At 41.4% G+C, this 23,791-nt stretch overlaps 1 protein-coding gene across 6 annotated transcripts in view; it reads right to left on the bottom strand.

The window, feature by feature from the left end:
* SLX4IP (SLX4 interacting protein) overlaps positions 1–23,791 on the bottom strand; it is a 112,777-nt gene that overhangs the window by 22,418 nt on the left and 66,568 nt on the right. The gene's annotated exons all lie outside the window — the stretch shown is intronic.

Raw genomic sequence — 23,791 nt, 5'->3', positions numbered from 1 at the left:
CCATGAGACTTGCACATGACTTTTCTTATTCTCATGGTGAAAGTCATCTATTCCACCCATGTTATCTACAACCTTCTAATATACGGCATTGTGTACTATGTAAACTATGCAGGTAAAAAGTTCCCCGCCTCACGTAATGTACAGCAGACTATAGGAAATTCCACCTAATGTCACACGGTAAAGAAAAGGATCAGTGTCACACAACAGTATCATAGATACTTCTGGTCATACAAGGTATCAAAACCTTAGAATGCTTTTCACAATTCTGTACAATGGTGAAACTATTGTGAAAGTGTCTTCCTATGTCCATATGCCGGATAAGGGGCACACAGTAGGGACCCTGAATCGGGCCCTCCATTAGTCTGAAACAAGAGTTGCAGCATCTGTTTTTATGCGTCATTGGTTGGCTCAGTGGTTAGCATGGTTGGCTTCCAGTGTTTGGGATCCCGGGTTCGTAAGGGATTTTCAAGTTCTCCTAGATTTGTGTGGTATTCCAGCTTTCTCAAAATACCCATATACATTAGCTCTCCTCCTTAAGAAAGAAAATTGATCTCATATTAGATAAAACGGAATCTTTTCTCTGTTTCAGGGTTCTTACCCCTCACCAGTACAGAGCTGGCTGTTGGTTGCATAAACAGATGCCTTAAACAAGAAGGATGAAAACTCATACGAGTATCTGTAGAAAGCTGATTTTGTTAGTATGAAATAGCTTTCTTCCTTCTGGAGGATTGCTGGAAAATGTCTCCATGCACCACTGGGTCTCTTCAAGGGAAACGTGTTTCCCATAGGCACCCACAATGTAAGAAATATACTGATAAGTTATTAAGAGTGTGTGTGTGTGTGTGTGTGTGTGTGTGTGTCTGAATTAAAGGAGAAGTCTGGCCAGACCCATTTATTTAGCAGGTGTTGGGGAGGATAAAAGAAATAACATGCTCTAACCTCCCCCACTCCATTGCTAGTGGTCATACTGCCTCTCTGGTCACCAGCAGCTTCATGGTCTGAGTGGGGACCCAGGCCATGACATGTAAGGCCCACTCAGCCAGGTACCAGCCAAGACGGGACCCCATTACAGACCCATACTGGCTGATTGGACCTTACATTTCACAACCCAGGTCCCTGCTCAGACCAGTGAGCGGCTGAGGAACCCGGGATTGCAGCAGCCATATGCGGCCACCAGCATTGGAGTCGGGGAGCTAAGAGCATGATATTTTTTGTATCCTCCCCAGCACTTTCTGAAAAAATGGGTCTGGCTGGACTTTGCCTTTAATGTCTTTGAGGCAGGAAAAATTTGAAAATTTATGAGAAGTAGACTTTGAATCTGAGCTTTGACAGGAGCCAAAATGGAAAGCCTAGACAAATGGATCAGTGCATCCTTAGAAGGGCTGGCCTTGTGGGATACTCCTAGTATGCAATGGTTAATACAAAACAAAACTGATCCAGAGAAGGGCAACTAGTGAACTAGTGATAGGGTATTGTACCCCTAAAGTTCACTAATGTGCATGGAGAAAGGAGGCTACCCCATTTCTCACAGAAAAGCTACTGTAACGAGATTGCCGAAGGAGTTACTACTGGCTATGAAAGAACAGTACATCCCAGCTTGCTGCATAGCTGTAGACCAGTCACAGTGGTATGCTGACCCCTGTGCACCACCAACAGTACCTACTCTGGGAATGTGACCCTGATATGATCAATTACATTTCCTCTGACATCACATATCCACAAAAGAATGCACTCTGGGAAGAACATAGGCTGGCTTGAAACTGTGCAATGCATTTAGCAATGTAATGCTGGAAAACGTAGGACATCAATAGAACAGGAACAGAAGGAATTCTGTTGGAAAACTCTGTGCAGAATCCACCGCTCGTCTCTGCGCGATCCTACTTCCCTCTCCGCCAACACCATAATATGTCCCGACGGATTCCACTGTCCGCTAAAGAATTGGCGTGCGGAGAGCAGATAGCAAAGGCGTCTGAGGCATCGCAGCGACACACTAAGGTTGGCGTGATTCCGAGTGAAGTCAACGTCGGGGGCTGCGCACGGAATTCCGCCACTTTTGCTCAGTGTAAACATACCCTAAGAGGTCATTCATATGCTCTGTAAATACAGATGATGTGCTACGGAACAGAACTCGGAGCTCCCGGCATCATCATTCAATATGATGCTGTGAACTTGCAGACGCAGGGATTCCTTGCACAATTCCAATACTCCAAATAAAGCAGAATACAGGCTACAATTTCCCATAGGGCAAAGACCAAAGTTTGATTTGCCTAAGAACCTAATAACCGCAGCTTATGGAAGTTCCATAAATATCAGAGTAGGGTGACCCCACACTTTACCGTACTGTCCAAGTTCAATACCTTGTCTACACGTTTGTTGGAATTATGTCTAGTTATCATTCTTGTAATATACTTTACGTCTCTTATTGTTAAATTGTTTTTATTGTGCAAATTGTTGGATGGCCGAATACATTTGGATACAGTAAATCCTCTTCCTTCGCACATACCAGGTTTAAACTTGTTCCAGGTCTCGGCATGGCTCCCCTCCTATGCTTCTGCTGGATATGTTGATACTTTACAAACTTATAATAAATCTCTGCGTATTCCTCTGTTGCTGTTTATTTATAGATTATATGATTAAGCATGTCTAAGAACCTGTGAATATATAGATGTTGTCTTTTCTTTATATAATGGCAAAGTGTTTAGTTTAGCATTAGTGGTTTTGATTCATGTATGATTCGCCCCACCAACTAATTATAAAAGAGCACTTGACAGCTGCTGCAAACAGGAAACACCTGTCTCATCTGAAATTCATATGAACAATATCCAAGTATGAGATCTAGACGGCCATGATGAGATAGGTTGATAGGAGGTTGATAGGAGGTTTAAGGCACCAATGGCTCGCTAGATCAGTGTTTCTTAACTCAGTGGTCCTCAAGCCCCCCAACTGGTCCCGCTTTAAGAATGTCCTTATTTCACTCATGATAGAATTATGGTCATTGTTTCGGTCATCACTTTTTGGCTATTTTTTTGTAACTGTAAAATAGTCATTGAACAGTCATTTTACAGTTCGAAAAACGGCTGTATCTTCTGACCTAAGTAGTAAAATAGCCCTTTTGTTAAAGCACACATTAACTTACAGACATTTACAGCTGTATTTTCAGCCTTGTGCGTCCCCACATTGTAATAGCTATTTTTGGACTATAGCTTTTGCTGCAAAAAACTGCAAAAAATCTGAACAAAATTGGCCACAAAAAAATCCAAAAACAGAAAATGGCTGTTTTATCGCCTTCTTCAACAGTCATGTTCTTATTTTCACCCTTTTTTTTAATTATCTAACTCAATTATATAAGATTGACCACTGTACATTAGACTTTTACCATTGGGGATTACAATCTACCCTATGTTTTTAAAGCCTAGGATGAAACCAGTAGGAGTATCTGGAGGAAACCCAGGCAAACATGGGCAAGAACATAGAATCAGCAGATGTTGCCCTGGTTGGCTTTGAACTCCAGCATGGCATGCCAACAGTGCTAACAACTGTGCTGCTGTGTTGCCTTATTCTAGTCAACTATAGGGACAATTTTAAGTCTTCAAATAAAACCCAAAGGAAATTGCATAGCAAAAATCTCAATAAAGCCATTTCCTGGTAATGGTCGTCACAAGTGTTGAGCAGATTTGTCAAACTTTTTGGGTTTGGCAATGTTATCTGAACCCGAATGCTCGGCGTTTGATTCCCTATGGCTGCAGAAGCTGGATTCCACTCTAGGGAGTACTGGAAATCATGCATTCAATGTTTTCCTGGCAGCACTTGGACCATTCAGGTTCGGATAACGTTGCCAAACCATACTATTTTAACAGGTCCGCACAACACTCTTCATCCCACACCAGAAAGTCCAAGAACATGTTTTTCTTCTCCCTTTTGTACTATCTATAGGAGAGAAGGGTAACACCACTAAATGGCCGATACCATCTCCCTTCATTGCTACGGATCCATTACTTGAGGAGAGCATAAATCCTGCAAAGAATCACACTTCCAATAGAGATGGAGCTGCAGCATACACCAACGATGGTCTTCATAGCAGTTATAAGAGTTAAACTATACAACGCTCTCTCGAATGTTCCAGTTGTTCTGGCAGTATGATACAATCTGCCAGGCATGTCTATCTATTTACACCATTTCCATCAAAAAGCTAAGTCAGGTCAACGCAATTATGTCATATTCATACAATTATGAAATAGCGACTTAACAAAAAAAAAAAAAAAAAGAACAGAAATTTGCCAAAACCCATTACAAATTTATAGGTGCTGACAAGAAAAAAACAATTTTTTAAAATTATATAGACAAAAACATAACATAAAACTAACATAATTCTTGATTTACGACCATTTCCTCTAATTGTGAAGCTCACGGTAAAAAGTGATTCATTGTCTGTGTATTCCGAAAGAACAAAGAAGTGAGAGTAGCGTATGCTTGTGTGCAGACAGACATGGCTTTTCAGACAGAATACATCACAGTGCAAGGGAATCCAGACTTGGGATTCTGCTCAGAGACCAAATGTCATTGCTCCACAGTCATAATGTCGTCTTATGTCACACATTCAAACTCTGCATGGATAAAATGGCAACGCACTGTCAAAGCTTCGGATTGTTTGATAGAAAACAAGATTCCTCTTGTGTCCACAATCTTGAATGGAATTAGAAGATTATGAATTGGCAAAGTAAAGAGGGGCACACAAAGAGGTCTTGGAAATGAGTCGGACATCCAAGTTCCTCCAATTTCCCTACGGGAGTAAACGCCTACCAAGTTATTAATGTGAAAACAGGTGAGCCTTGTTTCACTTATTCACATTATGATACTTTACATACAATAAGTTTTTAACATTCTTAATGTCTCCGCGGGTTTTACCCCAAATCGTTTTTCAGCTTTGCATTCTTACGGTCACAACATTTAAATATTTTGTTTTTAGGAGGTTTTGTTTTCTACGTAGGTGGAATTAGTCTTTTTTTGTGGGCCATAATTTTAAGGTACATGGGAATTGGCATTCAATCGAATAGACTTTTAAGGTATTGGAAAAAGTGTGTATTTATTTTTATCACTTTATTCAGTGGATAGGGGACAAGTAAGTTTTAATTGGAGAACTCCTTTAATTATTTGCAATGAGCAACGAGGTGGGAAATTAGAATAAATTTAAAAAAAATGTACACAACCGCCTTAATTTATTTTTATTTTAAAATACAATGTATTTGGAAGGAGTATGAAACACTGATTAAACTAATCCTTTACACTCAGGTTATTCACTTTGCCTGTCAGTGCTTCTAATGGTAGAGCCGATCGCTGTATACATTCACACATTCAACCATGAACAGCTGAACTTTGGCTGAGGAAGCATACGCTAAAGACTGTGAGGAAACAGACCCTGCAGGACTTCTTTATACTCAGAGAATTAGCAAATGAGCAGCTAAGCCTCAGCTTGAAGTGTATGAATCTATTATAACGCCTTGGAAAAATCATCAGTAAAAAAAGATTAGGTACATGTTCTGTAACCAAAATTAATTTAATTTCCATGGTTCTACAAGTATTATGTAAAAGAGTTTGTTGGTTTAATCTCTGTTTTGGACACTTTTCAAACAAAAAAACAAGGCCCGTAATTCCAAGTAAAACAGAGTAACACTCCATGGACAGTTAGCTAAGAGAATACCACACTATAGCTCTGATTGTGAAAATGCTACGACTGCCAAAACTACAACACTTTGGGTGGGCAAGCTAGCAAACTGAACTCAACGAGTGACTATAAAAGGCTGATCACTTTCAGATGCTCTGGACGACGAGATTCTCCGACGTTTATGACTCACAAAAGAAAATATGTTGTAGGTAGCGATATATTTCAATCTATCGTAAGGCTGTGCTGTTCTTCTATTAGACGCCCTCTTGGAGACCATACAATGTACAACATTTGCTGGTAAGAAGTGTTACCAATGAATTGTTACCTTAATGTTACATGCCGCCTGAACCACAAGTCATGCCCAGAAGCCCCTTGTTTGGGTATAAGGAGAGATCTATCAATCAAGGTTGGGGGGGGGGGGCAAACAGAAGTTGTTGGGACCGCCCAATGACTCATAGTTCAGGCAGCATTAAAAGTGATAACAGTTAGAGAACCATAACAGCACATTTTAGAATCCATATTACAGTTGCAATACCTGGACCTCGCACATCTCTACTGCATGGGAGCATATAAAGTTCCTTCAGAGAATTGTGGCCCTGAACCGGTGAACATAAAGATCTACAAGGTTTGCTATTATGTGACATAAAACATTCATGATCCTTATAATGATCACTTTATGTAACACAATAATAAATATACAAAAAAACACACACAAAAAAAAAAACAATCATATCATTGATCTGCCACCGGATTGAAGATGGAGCAGAAGTCTTGAGAACATGTAGCTCTTTATTATTTGGAACTTCATGTGCCCTGGTGTACAATGCCCTGAACATTGCAGCATCCTATGGGGCATACCACATTGCATGGGATTCCTTATGATTAAGGATGGTCCGAACCTGGTTCAGGTCGGGTTCGTACGAACCCAAACCCTCGGAAGTGATTCCCGCTGTCTGCCCTCTCCGTGGAGAGGGTGGATACAGCGGGAGGACCGCCTGGAAAACTGGGATACAGCCATAACCATAGGCTGTATCCCAGTTTTCCAGGCGGTCCTCCCGCTTTATCCACCCGCTGCACGGAGCGGGCAAACAGCGGGAATCTGATGCAGAGCGTTCAGGTTCATACGAACCCGAACCTCGGTAGATTCGGACCATCCCTACTCATAATACACTGTTTTTGGTATATAATGGTAGGATACCAGACTTCTATTGAAATTGGGTCTAGTGTATGTGTCTAAAGGCCCTATTACATTAAACGACTATCATCTCGTGTAATAGAAGACAACGATTAGCCGACATGAACAATGACAAACTACTTAGATAGCAACTAGGGATGGTTCGAACCCTCCGAGGTTCGGGTTCGTATGAACCCGAACGCTTGGCATCAGATTCTGTCTGCCCGCTCCGTGGAGCGGGTGGGTACAGCGGGAGGACCGCCTGGAAAACTGGGATACAGCCTATGGCTATATCTGTATCCCAGTTTTCCAGGTGGTCCTCCCGCTGGATCCGCCCGCTGCACGGAGCGGGCAGACAGCGGGGATCATTACCGAGAGTTCGGGTTCATACGAACCCGAACTGAACTCGGTTCGGACCATCCCTAATAGCAACGATCTGCTGCCGTCGCTCTGTGGAATAGGAGTGGCAGCAGCAGACCGCCACTATCTTCTATGGGCTTCCCGGACAATCTAGCGATCACCCGGGCTGCCAACACGTATAATAGGGCTGGCAGCAAGCAGTGAATGAGAAGCAAGCAAGTGCTGACAGCGCTTGTTTGCTCCTCTCCATCGCCCCGTGTAATAGAGGCTTAAGGGCCAGCTTATATAAACTAACATGCTCTAAAAAAGTGCAGGTCTCATAGATTGGCGCTTGTTAAGGAAGCCCATTACAAGGTCAACTATAGAGCAAGTAGGTTGTGCATTTTCTATTTCAAGGAATATTGCTCTGCATTTTCTATTTGGACCTTGACATCTTCCTTGGTCTACCCATAGGTTTTGGAAGTGCAAATTACAAGCTTGTTTCAGACCTCTTTCGTCAACATTGAGAGATTCCATATTTTTTCCTTCTATTTGATCGGGAAAAATCAATTACCATTAATTGAAATAATTTCCTTTCATTTTTTGAGGTATGATTCATGAAGCCGGAAGGTTCAGCTATTAAACATTGTTTCGTGTCATGTCTGTAATTTGTGTAATTTCTACAAAGTAAAAAAAAAAAAAAAAAATCCGGGTAAACATCCTCTAAGAATGGTGAGACTACAATTTTTGCCACAGGTTGAATTATGTAAGTATTCCCCGAAGGCTGAGTACAAATTTTTTAGGTTAGGTTCCCACCAGGTAGGTTCACTTTTTTCAACTGTACACCTCTAAAATAAAATACAACCTGCACATAGCTACATATCGTTGGCATTTACTTGACTTTTTTATTTTTATTTTGAAAGATGAAGTAAATCTTTTTTTGAGCTTTTGTTTCCTAAATGTCTTCCAATGACTTGCATCGTAAAATAAAATCATAATTCTTTATATATTTTTGAGTAGTTTTACTTTGACTATAGTACAAGCTATAAAGAGAGATTTTTTTTTTTTGTTATTTTTCCAACCTTATTGGAATAATTTGTGTGAAACCTGACGTGTTTTGTGCTACTTTCTGGCTTAAAAATTATTCACTATTTACTATTTTGGATTGTTGGAGACCATGCCAACTCACTACAAGCCCCGATGACATTTTCAAAACTGGAGAAAGGCAAATGTGGGCTGCAATTTGCTTCTTTTTTAGGGCAAGAAAAATGGATCAAACCAATGGATAAAAAAATCATTGGCCCCAGAATCACCAGTAATCTAGGAATCTCATTTCAACCTTCAGGTGTTCTGGATATTATGACTATTTTACAGTCCTACAAAATAAGTCATTGGGGGAGATTTTTTACACCCTTTGATAAATCTCCCCCATTGTGTCTGAAAAAAAGAATAAGTGATAAGGATCATAATACAGGGAGGTCCCACCACTTGGACATCCCCCCCCCACGTAATCTCCAGAACAGACACCGAAGTCTTGCAACAAAGCAATAAGTCGCATATGTGTGTTGCCGCTCATTTCCATGGAGTTGTACTCAGCTACCCTTTGAGATGTACCTTTGAGAGTGATCTGACAATTTTCGGCGATTAACGATAAACGATGTCAAACGACAGCTATGATGAATGATTTTAATCGTTCTCCCTATTACACAGGACGATGATCGTTACTTGCAGTCGTTCTTGCGCTCATCCTTTCCTAGCTCATAGACTAGGGAACGAGCGAACGACGCGTTATTACACCGAACGATGTTTGAACGATTTGTGAACGATTAACGATAAAAATAGGTCCAGATTCTAACAAACGATCAACGATTTTGCGTTGGTCATTTAATCGTTGCCTGCTATTACACCAAATGATTATTGTTCAAATCCAAACGATCTAACGATTTTTGAACCGTGTAATAAGGCCCTTCCAGTGTACCTTCTATTCTGTCGATAGGGGAAAAGTGTTTCAACATGGAATAGAGTAAAGTAAAGGGGTCCAGAAAGGTAATATCTCATCAATTAACTCATTTCAATGGTCTAAAAAATCTCAAACTGGCACCTACAGTACCTGATCCCAGATTATTGGGGTTTTATCTTATTCATACGCAGAAATATTGTAGATAGAGATGAGCGACTCTACAGTAGGAACAAAGCGTTTTGTTCCTATCTGGATTCTACTTATCAGGCTGCTGGCTTTGAAGTCTGCTCCGCTCCCTGCCGCTTCTTCCTGGAAAATGATGGATCCAGTCCTGGGAAACTGGTAGAAGTTTCCCAGGACTTGATCCATCTTTTCCCAGCACCCTGGGAGAATCTACTGTTTTTTCACTCATCTCTAATTATGGCTGTCTATGTAAATTTGGAAAAATGTATTATAGTATATCTTACTGACGACCTGCACCGCAATAAGGTGCCATAAATCTATTTATTCTGAGGCATAAGACAGATACTTTTATCTTGTAAGGAACATTTAAGCAACATGTTTTTTTGCTCTTCAAGTGATCTCTCCTTGTTAATCTATATACTAAAGTATCCAGACACTTCCCATCCTCTGCAGATGCAGAACAGAAGACAATCTCTGCTTTATTAAAGCTTGTATCTAAATGTTAGCCTTGACTGTTTTAGAATGAGTAATCGTTTGAAGGGAGTGGTAATCTGCCCTGCTTGTTATAATTCATGGTCCCAGGACAGTGAGAGGTAATATCAGACACTAAGTTTTCACTGTAAAACTATCCAGCAACACTTGTTTTCCAGTGCAGTCACAGCCAAGTTGACTCGATATTCCACATGGCTGCCAAATAGAGTCTGTGGTACGGTGTAGAACAGTGGAAAGCCCTCTCCCACGGCTATTAGTGACCATTCATTTGGGAGCCTGGGAAAGTGCCTCGGAGCTGCAAAGCTATCTGGAGTTGCCTGGCAGGTGCCTGCTTCTCACAAAAATCTGGCACCTGCTTAACTCTCTTGTAGCATCCAGTTAAGTCTTCCCCCAAAGCCTGTCCGTATATATCCATACATTCACTTTCCAGAAACATGCTTATTTCTAACATAGGAATTCAAGGATATGCTACCCAAGAGGTCAGGCAGTTCTTTATTATAATAAAATATTGCTGAAACATGTGTGTGAGTAAAGAACTAAATCTTCATTAAAAAAAAACTGCATGTCTATCCTTATCGATAGATTTTTTTTCTTCGAGAATGTGTTTTTTACTGAAATGTATGGCACACCTTCAAGTGCTTGTGGGCTGTCATGTGGATGGACTTTTCTAACAAGGTAAAATAAATAAATGATTATTATTCTTCATTGTTTTTCTTAATAGTTATAGCACTTCACATAAAAAAATTGACCAATACTTTCCTATAAAAGGCCCATACCATATAAATACTGCCTTCAAAGTGCTTCAGTTGCCTGGAAAAGATGGATAAAGTCCTAGGAGACCTTCTCCTGTTGACAAGCATCTTCACTTTCACCCTTTCACCCATCTAAACTGTTATATACTCAGATAAAGTGATAACTTTTATTTACTGTTTACAATTTATAGCAGTTCAGGAATCAGATTACGAGCAATACAAGTCTATGGAGGGGGAGGAGGGAGATGAGAGGGGGAGTGCCTGGAAACACACCCACACACTGCAGGGTGAAACAGATAGAATACTACTATCTGCTCATTACTGATTTATCAAGGTTTATATGGCTGCATCTTAAAGCGACTCTGTACCCACAATCTGACCCCCCAAACCCCTTGCACCATTGGATAGCTGCTTTTAATCCAAGATCTGTCCTGGGGTCCATTTGGCAGGTGATGCAGTTATTGTCCTAAAAAACAACTTTTAAACTTGCAGCCCTGTGCCAAACGGGAGTATCTGTGCCCTAACTTTGCACCACCCCTCCGTCCCTCCTCCCCACCCTCTTCATCATTAGGAATGCCACTGGAACATTTTCTTCATGCTGAACATTGCACAGTTGATTAACGATCCAGCCCATGTGCCGGGCTGCAACAGGTGGGGAATAGGAGGCAATCTGCCTGGAGCATTCCTAATGATGAAGAGGGTGGGGAGGAGGGACGGAGGGGTGGTGCAAAGTTAGGGCACAGATACTCCCGTTTGGCATGGGCTGCAAGTTTAAAAGTTGTTTTTTAAGACAATAACTGCATCACCTGCCGAATGGACCCCAAGAAAGATCTTGGATTAAAAGCAGCTATTCAAAGGTACCAGCGGTTTGGGGGTCCAGATTGTGGGCACAGAGTCACTTTAAGGCCGTATTACACATATCGATTATTGTTTAAAGATTCACTATAACGATTGATCACTAGTGAAAAGTAGTGATTTTGTAGCGAACAATTCTGAGGTTATTACATTCAATAATTACTATCATGAATGATTGTTTTTACGTCATTATATGGTCGGTGAATGTTCCTTGTCAGCGAGCGACTTATTACATGAACAGATATGCGAACAATCGGCAAACTACCAACAATAATTTTTCAACGTGTTGAAAAACAAAAAAGAACAATTTTACCTTAGTCGTTTGATCGATGGGTGTTATTACACGGACAGATAATCGCTCATTATTAGGGTGAATTTTTAATCAATAATCTTCCCGTGTAATAGGGCCTTAACACTGGAACACCAAAAAGAAAAAGAGAAAGTATAGGCGATAAAAAGGCAAATTTATTTATTGAAGAAATACAAAAAGAACAAAAAATGCGAAAGAAAATAATCAAAATAGATTTTCTCTCTAACGTGGGCCAAAATAAGTGTGGTGCATTATACATTACCTGATCCGTGTCGAGGGCCGTCCGCCATCTTGTGCCAAACGTCATCTTCGGACGGACGGCCGAGTTGCTGCCGCCCGCCCCCCCCTCCGCCGCGTCACAACTGTGCTCAGCCGCGATTGGCTGAGCACAGTTATGCTCAGCCAATCGCGGCTGAGCATCGGATGACGCTGCAGAGGGCGGCCGGCATTCGGGACAGTCGGAGCTGTTCGCCGTCCGCCCGAAGAAGACGTCACTCGCTGAAGATCGGAGACGGGTGTCGGCATGTGACAGGTGAGTATAGCGCACCACACTTCCAGGTACACGGGTGGGGGTGGGGGGGCATGGAGAAGGGGGCCATTCACAGACATAACATACATTACAAAGTTGTATAACTTTGTAATGTGTGTTATTCTGTGAATAATTCTTTACCGCCGCACTACCCCTTTAACAGCTCTGCAGTCATCAGGTAAAGAACATTTGTGACATATCAGCAGGAGAGAACTTGCTTATAGTGCTGCTTTAAGTCTACAGGGGAGAAACCAGCTTAAAGATATACAATGATATACAAGATATACAATGACCAGATGTAGTGATATAAAAAAAAAATCACTTGTAATGACAGGTACACTTTAAGGTTCACACAATTACTGAATATTAGGCAAATTCTGAATAAATTTAAATCACACCAATATAATTTGCTCATCTCTATTGAGAAAGTAAATTGTCACCTAAAAAGTTAAATATAGAACTGAGTTGGGGAGTGGGAGCACAGCTGGGACCGGAATATCTCCCAGGTGGAGCAGCAGGGGAGCGAGGGGGCTCTTCCAATGTTTTCATACATGCTGAGGAACTACATTTTTTTTTTTTTTTTTTCCCCACAAAAAACCTTTTTAGTATCTCATCATATGTTAAAACTTATCTAATATCTTTGTCATTCATGGATATCCACAAGGAATGTCCTTTCATAATAGTCTGTTTGATGTGCATAGTCAACAAAACAATTGGTTTGGCATCTTAAGCCCTTAATAAAATGTGAAAGTGTGAGGTCATGACCCCCGCATCCCAAAGGACCTACCTATGTAACTGGAGGTAATAGTCGGTACAATAACCTTGAAAACACGATGGCCCATATGTATACTGTATTCTTTGTATATTTGCAAAAGGCATTAGTGTGGAATTCCTATCTAATCTTTAAGTAAACCAATAACATTGATGACTCCAGAAGTCGAGGTAAAATGACTATTAATTCACAAAGCCTTTAAAAATACCTTGAAGTATGATACGTCTTTGGGGAGTCTGTGTCCATTACATAAAAGAATGAGATGAGGCTGTCGGGCTTATTGGTGTCATTGTCAAAAATATTTTCAGCTTTAAGCATTCAGGTAGAATTATTAACAGGAAAAAATATGGATAATTCTAAATGAAATCTATTCAGAAGGATAGGCACATTAGTAGAACAAATAAAATAATACGATTCAAACGGATTACGTTTTACAGTGGTAAAACGTAAGTGAACGTTCAGCAAGTACTAAACATAAAAGAAATACATCATGATATACAGTTTGTGCAAATAAATCGATTTAGCAACTTGCCCCCCTTTTTTGATATGGCTACTTTTTTTGACAGATTGTTGTCTAGGTATAGGCAATAGTATACATATGTATATATTTTATACAGTATATATACACTAAGGGGGAGATTTATTAAACTGGTGTAAAGTAGAATTGTCTGCGTTGCCCCTAGCAACCAATCAGATTCCACCTTTCATTTTCAGAGAGTCTGTGAGGAATGAAAGGTGGAATCTGATTGGTTGCTAGGGGCAACTGAGCCAGTTTCACTTTACACCATGTTTGATAAATATCTCCTTATGTCTATTGATAAAAGTCCGACAACCGCTTTTGGTGCAAAGAGATGGTCGGAAACCTAGACAACAGGCTGTTAAAAATCAGGTTTTACTAAATAAATGTTTTTGCAAGAATTAAACCCCTGTACGGCGCAGTTCTTCCCACGGTTACCGGCCGGTGCTCAAGCACTGGAGGTAGGCCGGCCCGCCCCCAGTGGGAGGGAATTCCCTCCCCTCTATGACGTGACTCTATTAGAATCAAAGGAGCAGCGTCATAGAGGGGAGGGAATTCCCTCCCACTGGGGGCGGGCCGGCCTACCTCCAGTGCTTGAGCACCGGCCGGTAAACGTGGAAAGAACGGCGCTGTACAGGGAAACGGACCGCGGCAAGGGCTTCCCCGTGACCACGCCGTTCTATCCCTGTGTCAGCTTAAAGAGGACGTACCTGGTGGTACATCCTCTTTAAGCCACCAAAGCAGCTCTGATCTGTCAACACATGGACTCCACAAATATTTTTTTTTTTTCTCCAAACTTATTTTATTGAAAAGGTCAGTTAAGCATATACAATAAGCATTAGGGAATACGCAGTTCCTTGCTCAGAGATACAATCAATTTGATGCATAGTGACCTCAGTTTTTTGAAATTTTTCTGCTATAACAAGTTATGATACATGTACTTAAAGATAATTTACAGAGATCATATATATTCCCAACGTTCCAGATGTTCTAAATAAAAATGACCGGTTGGGAAAAAGCAGGAAAGGTGTAATAATACAAATTAACATAACATATGAAAATATTTGAGTAAGAATGAAATGAAATAAGTGTGTACCGAAAGGCCTTACGTTTTGTACTATAGTGGAATGACCATATGACATAAAATAGAGAGAAAAGAATAATTGTTGGCTCTCAATACTAAATACTGTCTATGTAGGGGTGGAGGTTTGTAGATATTTTTTGTAGTATATGTTCCACGGTTCCCATAGAGTTAGATTCACTTTTTTTTTTTTTTTTTTTTTTTTTTAAGGCAGGTATTCTAAGAAATGTGTTGGGCTGATGTTGTACTGTAGTCCAAAAAAATCACACATTTAACACCAGCAGTGGAAAATCTTGGGGCAATTGGAGATGAGCTAACCTTGGGCACTCTCGGATTCGTCAGAACCCAAACGCGCTGCATCTGATCACCGGTGGCTGCAGAAGTTGGCTGCCTGGAAAACATGGACACCATTTTCCAGGCAGACTTAGGGCTGCATCATAACTCTGCAGCCACAGGTGATCAGATGCCGAGCGTTCGGGTTCGGACAAATCCAAGTGTGTTTGAGGTTCGCTCATCTCTAGTGGCAATCTTTCCATAGTATAACATATGGGGGAGATTTATCAAACATGGTGTAAAGTGAAACTGGCTCAGTTGCCCCTAGCAACCAATCAGATTCCACCTTTCATTTTCCAAAGAGTCTGTGAGGAATGAGAGGTGGAATCTGATTGGTTGCTAGGGATAACTGAGCCAGTTCCACTTTACACCATGTCTGATAAATCTCCCCCTATATTTTTATAGGTTTTATTGAAAGACTGAGATTACAATGGCAGAAAAGAATATTAACAGGGTTTGTATTTGTAGGTCATTGTTTAATTTTAACAATAGGACAAAATCAGGAAATGATGAATTATTAAAAAATATCAAAATTAGAAGTATTTCAGTCCTATCTGCTGGAAGATAATTTCCTCCGGACATCCATACGCAGTAGAATTATAGGTTCTGGGGATTTTTGCCTATATACGTGTGATAAGATAGCATTATTAAGAAAAGGGATGGCAAGATATAGAAATGACTAAAGTTAATAACGCGGCGACTTCGCATGTTCAGAACATGAACTCTTTGATCTGAGCGATAGCCGCACAATGAGCTGAAATGATAGAGCTGGGGCTTAGACCGTTCTCACACTTTGGCTGAAGCCAACACAATGCATGGAGGAAATTGGGCAGGAGAAAGGTCGCAACATTTCATTTCCAGGTCCTACTTCTGGTTGCAATTATGTAAATTCTTATTTTTAATAACGGTCGGGTTTCACGAGGGCTTTGAAAAAAAAGAAAAATAATAAAAAACTACTTTCTTGAAAATACTGCAGTTATTGTGCCCTGATTTTCATTGTATAGGCGCACGGACTATACAGTATTCTACGCTGGTTATCAGTTATTAGTTTTCTGGTACTTCAGCAAAAAACTTTTTATTCCAAATCAATTGGTTTCAGAAAGTTATATAGATTTGTAATTTGCTTCTATTTTAAAATCCCAAGTCTTCCCATACTTATCAGGAACTGTGAAGACCAGCAGCAAATTCCCATAGAAAACCTCTCCAGCTCTAGACAGGTGGCAGCAGAGAGCACTGTGTCAGAATGAAAAGAATACACCGCTTCCTGCAGGACATACAGCAGCTGATAAGTACTGGAAGACTCGAGTTTTTTAATAGAAGTAAAATTTTGAAACCAGTTGATTTTAAAAGAAAAAAAAAAAAAAAAAAAAGATTTGAGCTGGAGTATCCCTTTAATGCCCTAATGACTGACACAAACTCCTTAGCTTGGCTTCCAGTTGAATCTGTCAAGTCAAAATGTTTTGTTTCAGCCAAAGAGTACGTCCAATTTTTTAATTTTTTTATTTTATTTTATGAGAATTGTTTAACACAGATTTCTGCATGTTGCAGCTTGTGCAAAAGAACAGGCCTTTGTCTCGAGACTTTTCTTCCTACAGATTAAAGATGTGAGTTTTAATTCTTTCTTTAGTTACTTGTCTTGTTTGATAGTCTTGAGCTGAAGACAAGTGAAAAACTTTTGTTCCCCCTAAACACTGGCTCGTTTTCAAAAACCGCACTATTTTAATGGGCGTTCGTCTTTATGATGTTAACGGATGGAAAATAAAACACCCGCAGATGTAATTAGACGTGCAATAAAAAACAGAAAAAGAAGAAATGGTTAATGGAATGGTTTCTTCGAAATCTCACTATATCCCCCATAATAAAGGAGTGCTCTAAAAGGAAATTATCCAAACCATTGCATCACACCCAACAGACTCTCGCTGGAGGGTCAATAAATATCCTGCCCATTTCTCCACTTTTCATTCACAAACTATTAAACCTTACATATAAATGAGCATTATGACTCCTTAAGTACAGTACATTGCTCAGACATAGGAGCACAATCTATCTGCCGTTTGTGGCTGTGAGTTGTAGTTTATGTCAAGTCTCCGGGTTAACGCTTGTGCTCATATATGTTTCTAGTTAAAGGGATTGATCACCAAATTTTTTTTTTTCAAATAAACTGGTGCCAGAAACTTGTAATTTACTTCTATTAAAAAAAAAAAAAAAATCAAGTCTTCCAGTACTTATCAGCTGCTGTATGTCCTACAGGAAGTGGTGTATTCTTTCCAGACTGGAGAGCAGGAGAGGTTTTCTATGACGATTTGCTACTGCTCTGGACAGTTCCTGACATGGACAGAGGTGGCAGCAGAGAGGACTGTGTCAGGCTGGAAAGAATACACCACTTCCTGCAGGACATACAGCAGATGATAAATACTGTAAGACTCAAGTTTTTTAATAGAAGTAAAATTCTGAAACCAGTTGATATTTGGGGGAAAAAAAAAAAAGATTTGCGCTGGAGTACCCCTTTAATGCCCTAATGAACTTCTATTAAAAAAAAAAAATCAAGTCTTCCAGTACTTATCAGCTGCTGTATGTCCTACAGGAAGTGGTGTATTCTTTCCAGTCTGGAGAGCAGGAGAGATTTTCTGTAGGGACTTGCTACTGCTCTGGACAGTTTCTGACACCACTTCCTGCAGGACACACAGCAGCTGATAAGTACTGGAAGACTTAGGATTTTTTAATAGAAATAAATTACAAATCTCTGTCACCAGTTGATTTGTAAGGAAAAAAAATTGGTAAACAACACCTTTAAATGTGAGCGCTCTCTTTAGGTGGCATAAAAAAAATTTCGCCAGGTGGGGTAAGGACAGTAAAAATGCAACCAACCCCTAAAAGCATAGTCTCTGTCAAAAGTGCTCAAATGCTGTCCCGTACGGCTGCAACCGATTCCTGTCCTCTGCGCAAGAGGAAGCCCCTATTATTACACTGAGGCCTACAGAATATATAGGACATCATCATGGCACTTCTGCTGGAGACTTTACGGTATGTATGCAGTGCAAAGCTGGGCTGGAAGTGGAGGGAATTCTACTTTACACCAGTTAGATAAATCTCCCCCTTTAAGGCTATGTTCACACAACATTTTATATTACAAGAATGGCCCTTGTTTTTAGTTAAAACAACGGTCGTTCTTGTCATAGAGAAATTGGTTGCATTGAAGTCAATACACAAAGTCGGTGTTTGCTATGGCTGTGGAAATAATTGACATGACATGTCAATTATTTCCAGCCGTTGTGCATTGATTTCAATGTATTTTAATGTAACAAACAGGCGCGTAACTAGAAATGGCTGGGCCCCATAGGGAACTTTTGATTGCCCCCCCCCCCCCCCTCGATTGACCACTACGCCATCAACACACCCAGCTCTACACAGGTTCTGTACACCATATACATTACAGTGCAGTTATATCAGGTGACTCACAGGGGACGTCTTCTCTGATCAGAGTTGTTTCCTTTCCATTTTCTTCTCCATCATCCCTGGGCAAAACTTTAAAACTTTTTCGAGCCACGAATCCACAGAATCTGCCAGACAAACATATTAGGCTCCTCACTCCCGCACCATCCTCATCTCTCTACACACTGCACATCTGTATTGGCCCCTTCACACCCTCATTTAGTGAGTAGGCTGACTCTATGTGACCCCCTTATAGTATATGCCCCTCTGTGTATTCCCCCCGTGTTGGCCCATTATAAATGACCCCCCTGTGTTGTCCATCCCCCTCATAGATGCTCCTCATGTTGTCACCCTATAGATGCCCTCTCATTTGGTCACCCTATAAATGGCCCCTTATGTTGCCCCCCCTGTATTATTCCCCATAGATGGCCCCCGCTGTATTTTCCCCCATAGATGCTCCCTCTGTATTGTCCCCCATAGATGCCCCCCTTATTATCCCCCATAGATGCCCCCTGTATTATCCCCCTTAGATGCTCCCCCTGTATATCCCCCATAGATGCCCCCCGTATTATCCCCCTTAGATGCTCCCCCTGTATATCCCCCATAGATGCCCCCTGTATTATCCCCCATAGATGCTCCCCTGTATTATCCCCATAGATGCCCTCTGTATTATCCCCCATAGATGCTCCCCTGTATTATCCCCATAGATGCCCCCTGTATTATCCCCCTTAGATGCTCCCCCTGTATATCCCCCATAGATGCCCCCGTATTATCCCCCATAGATGCTCCCTGTATTATCCCCCTTAGATGCTCCCCCTGTATTATCCCCCATAGATGCTCCCCCTGTATTATACCCCTTTGCAAAGCAGATTAAAAAAAAAAAAAAAAAACACAACTCACCTAACTCCCCTGTCGGCTGTCTTCTTTCCGGACAGCACTGGTACTGGACTCAGCATCCGCCGGGGCTAGTACTTCCGGCGCAGGGAGCACGTGTAAGAGACGCTCCCTGCGCCGGAAGTACAGGCTGGGGGCAGGTGCTGAGCTCCCTGGTACCTGTGCTGCCAGGGATAGGACGGGACGCGCGAGGGGCCCCCCCCTGCCACCGCATTGTCATCCTGTCCTATCCCTGACAGCACAGGTATCGGGGAGCTTAGCATCTGCCCCCAGCCTGTACTTCCGGCAGAGACGCTCCCTGCGCCGGAAGTACTAGCCCCGGTACTAGCGCTGAGCCCAGTACCAGTGCTGCGCGGGAATCCCTGGGACCCCAAACAGCTGCTCGGCCGCCGGGTACTGCAGGTTATGTCAGCTCCAGGGGCCCGCGCCATGGGCCCCCTGATGCGGCAGGGCCCCGTAGCGGCCTCTACGGCGGTAGTTCCGCCACTGCTACCAAGGTTATCCAGGATTAGAAAAATATCTAAAAAAGTAACCCACCATCAGCACATAATGATATACAAGATTATAGAGCTGTGCAGTCGGCTCGGTAAGGGGGTGCAGATCTAGCAGATCAATGTTCCCTTACCTCACAGGTTGGGCCTTGTAACTTTACTTTGTGGCACAAATTAAACAAAAATTCTGGCACATTTGCAATAGTAAGTAGGGGCCAATGTCTTCAAGATTAAAAAAAATTATTTCAAATCAACATGTGCCAGAGATTTGTAACTTACTTCTATTAAAAGAATCTCAAATCTTCCCGTACTTATCAGCTGCTGTATGTCCCGCAGGAAGTGGTGTATTCTCTTCAGTCTGACACAGTGCTCTCTGTTGCCACCTCTATCCATGTCATGTACTGTCCAGAGCAGTAGCAAATCCCCATAGAAAACCTCTCCTGCTCTCCAGACTGGAAAGAATACCCTTTCCTAGCAGCTGATAAGTACTGGAAGACTTGAGATTTTTTAATAGGAGTAACTTGAAAATCTCTGGCACTTTCCGACACCAGTTGATTTGAAAAGGAAAAAATGTTAGTGAACTATTACTTTAAATGGTAAATGCTTCTATCAGTAAGGCTGTAGACTACTGTGAATAGTTCTAGGACACCTATGAAGCAGAATTTTTGGTCTTCTCTTGCTTCCAGCACAAGAAATTGTGTTAAAGGAAAAGTCTGGCCAAAATTATTTTTTGATATGCTATTACTTATGGAAAGTTAGACAAATTACTAATGCACATTAATTATGGGAAATGCACATATAGGGCTATTTCCCTTAATTTAGTAGATCATGGAGTGTTAGAATTCTCTCGGAAACAGTGACGTCACGACGAACAGTGTAATTCCTATGGAGTGTCCAGCAGGGGGCGCTCTATATGTAGAAGTCTTTGAGATTTTATTGTTTTTATGGGTGTCTATGTAAATTAAATGTAATGTAATGTACAGTATGGTTTATTAAATGAATACATCTATGGAATACTTTGGGAAGCAAGTGTCCTTGCTCCCCAAAGTATTCTATTAATGAATTCAATCAGTACATTAGAAGGGCACCTACCTCCCCCCTCCCTCCCTGCTCGGTGCTGCTGCCGCCACATATACACAGTACTATTCCCCCATCATCTGCTCATAATATCAGCAGATGATGGGGTAATAGTACCAGGGCCGATCTCCATTATCGCCGATCCGCCGCCGCACTGGATTGGACTATATACACTGAACTACTGCTCCCATCACCTGCTCATATTATGAGCAGGTGATGGGAGCAGTAGTTCCGTGTATATAGTCCAGACCAGTGCGGTGGCGGATCGGCGGGCGGCGATGATGGATCGGCAAGGATGGAGATCAGCCCTGGTACTATTACCCCATCATCTGCTGATACATGAGCAGATGATGGGGGAATAGTACTGCGTATATGTGGCGGCAGCAGCACCGAGCAGGGAGGGAAGGGGGAGGTAGATACACCGGGACATCTCTCCCTCTCTGCTCAGTACCCTTCTAATGTACTGATTTAATTCATTTATGGAATACTTTGGGGAGCAAGGACACTTGCTCCCCAAAGTATTCCACAGATGAATTCATTCAATAAAGCATACTGTACACTACATTACATTACTTTACATAGACACCCATAGCAACAATAAAATCGCAAAGACTTCTACATATAGAGCGCCCCCTGCTGGACACTCCATAGGAATTACACCGTTCGTCGTGACGTCACTGTTTGAGAGAATTCTAACACTCCATGATCTACTAAGTTAAGGGAAATAGCCCTATATGTGCATTTCCCATAATTAATGTACATTAGAAATTTGTCTAACTTTCCATAAGTAATAACAAATCAAAAAATTATTTTGGCCAGACTTCTCTTTTAATGGTAGGAAATGATTGTTTATGAAATTGAAGGGACTCTCGAACTAGGGTATTGCAAAAAAAAAAAAAGTATGATAGACCCCGTATCTACTAGAACGTTGCCGTATATTTCTTACTGCCAAAACATTTTAAGTGGCAGATGCTACATGTTCTTACCAGGGTGTGGGGGGGTTCCTAGTTCTTTTCAATATTGTGAAGTGCGCTAGACAGGGTTTCATTGTGGGTTAGGAAGAAGCCACAGCATAAGCAGCTGCTGTTTTGTGGAAATGTACGCCGAGAATACATTTCTGGTTCACAAATTACTACTATGTAGTTAGGATTGGAGCCACACCACAATCTATTCTATCGAGAACATTTGTTTATTGGAGGCATGTGATCCAGAAACCCCAAGATTACATTGGATATGGAACCATTTCTTAATAGGTGAAAAACAGAAGATCAACTAGGAAGTGGTCCTAATGGAGATAATAACTAACTCGACCGACTATCCCCACGTTATAGTATTATCAAAAAGATTGTGAAAAAGATTTTTCATCCACAAAGGATCTTTCAAGAAAGAACATTTCCGGAATGTTTCTATCCAAGTGCTCATGCTTTTTCTGCTGCCATTGATCATGTATGGCCATTTTGGAACAAAGGTAATAACCAGTATGGACTAAATTGTGTATGAATGGGTCTGCAAACTTCCCTTCAACAGTTGCTTGACCATAAACCTACTTCTAGGTATGGTCACTTTTAGTCTAAATCTAGAGCAGCGGCTAGTAGTTTAGCTCTAACATATTTCAATGGGCTCGATGGTGGGACATTTACCAAGCAAAACATACCAAACTTTCATGGTTTACGTATCATAACGTATAGTCATCGTCATTTTCTAGACAGTATTACTAAACCACTCCCGACATGTTTTGAAACATTTTCACCATGCTTTATGGTCTTTAATTTAAGAAGATATCCAGCGCCCAACATTTTTTTCAAGAGCCAGGGAGGAGATGGTTGAACCTAACTACATGCACCTCCTTCCTGGCTCCAATGCTGGGGTCCGCTGTTGGCTCCTCCGGTTCCCGGTCCCCCTGCCGCTTCCTGGTCTGAGCAGCCGAGGCGGGACCCCACTATGGCCACTGACATGTCATGACCAGGAAGTGGTCAGGGGACCAGGAAGTGGTCAGGGGACCAGGAACCAGGAACCAGAGGAGCCGACAGTGGACTCCAGCAATGGAGCCGAGAAGGGAGGTGCATATAGTTAGGTTCAGCCACTTCCTCTTTGTCAACATGCTCTTCTCCTTTATTACATGCTCGTTAAAAATACATACATCACACTTGGAACAAAAAGTATCCTCATAGGATAATATTGTTCCAAGCATGATGTATGCATTTTTAAAGAGCATGTAATATAGGGGAAGAGAGCGTTTTTACAAGGAGTTGTATGATGTTTTTTGATACTTGGCATCTAGTGTAACGCTGTAACTCCCAGCAAATATTTCTGTGCATTCAAGAGTTCTCTTGGTGGACTGGGCCTAAGCTGACGTACTACATGTGAACAGATAACATAGCTACCCGTCATACCTTTTGATCCCTTAACCTCCTTGATCACTAAAACAAAGGACCAGACAAACTCAGCTCAGCACTGTATTTTTCTTCTGAGAAAGACGAGCAGAACAGTGCAGAGCAAGTAGCCTTTGGATTCATAGAAAGAAAAAAAATAAAATATCCATGTGACTGCTGTGGCCAATCACTGGCCTTGGTGGTCACATGCCATACATACTACTATGACTTCTGAGGCCAGCAATTGCCTGCAGCGGTCACATGTACGTACAACATGTGATTGGTGTGGGAAAAGTAAACAAAAAGTGACCGACCATCGGAGCATCAAAGCTGAAGCAGTTCTGGATTTGACAGGTGAGTATTGTTGGTTTGTTATTTTATAACATTTTTTTTTCTACAGCCATTTTAATTTATTATACTCTTGACCATCTAGCTCAGTTTAATGCTAGAGGTGAACTGTATTAGAGAAAAAGGTCAAAGCGGACAGAGTTCAACCTTGAAGAACAAAAAACATTAAAAACAAGACAGGGCAGTCAATAGGTTATCTGTAAACCTTTGCAGAGAGC

This window comes from Dendropsophus ebraccatus, chromosome 15 (genome assembly GCF_027789765.1).
Source record: "Dendropsophus ebraccatus isolate aDenEbr1 chromosome 15, aDenEbr1.pat, whole genome shotgun sequence".
In the NCBI taxonomy this organism is placed as follows: Eukaryota; Metazoa; Chordata; class Amphibia; order Anura; family Hylidae; genus Dendropsophus; species Dendropsophus ebraccatus.
Note: the sequence above shows the minus strand (reverse complement) of the source record. Positions and strands in the feature narration are given on the sequence as shown.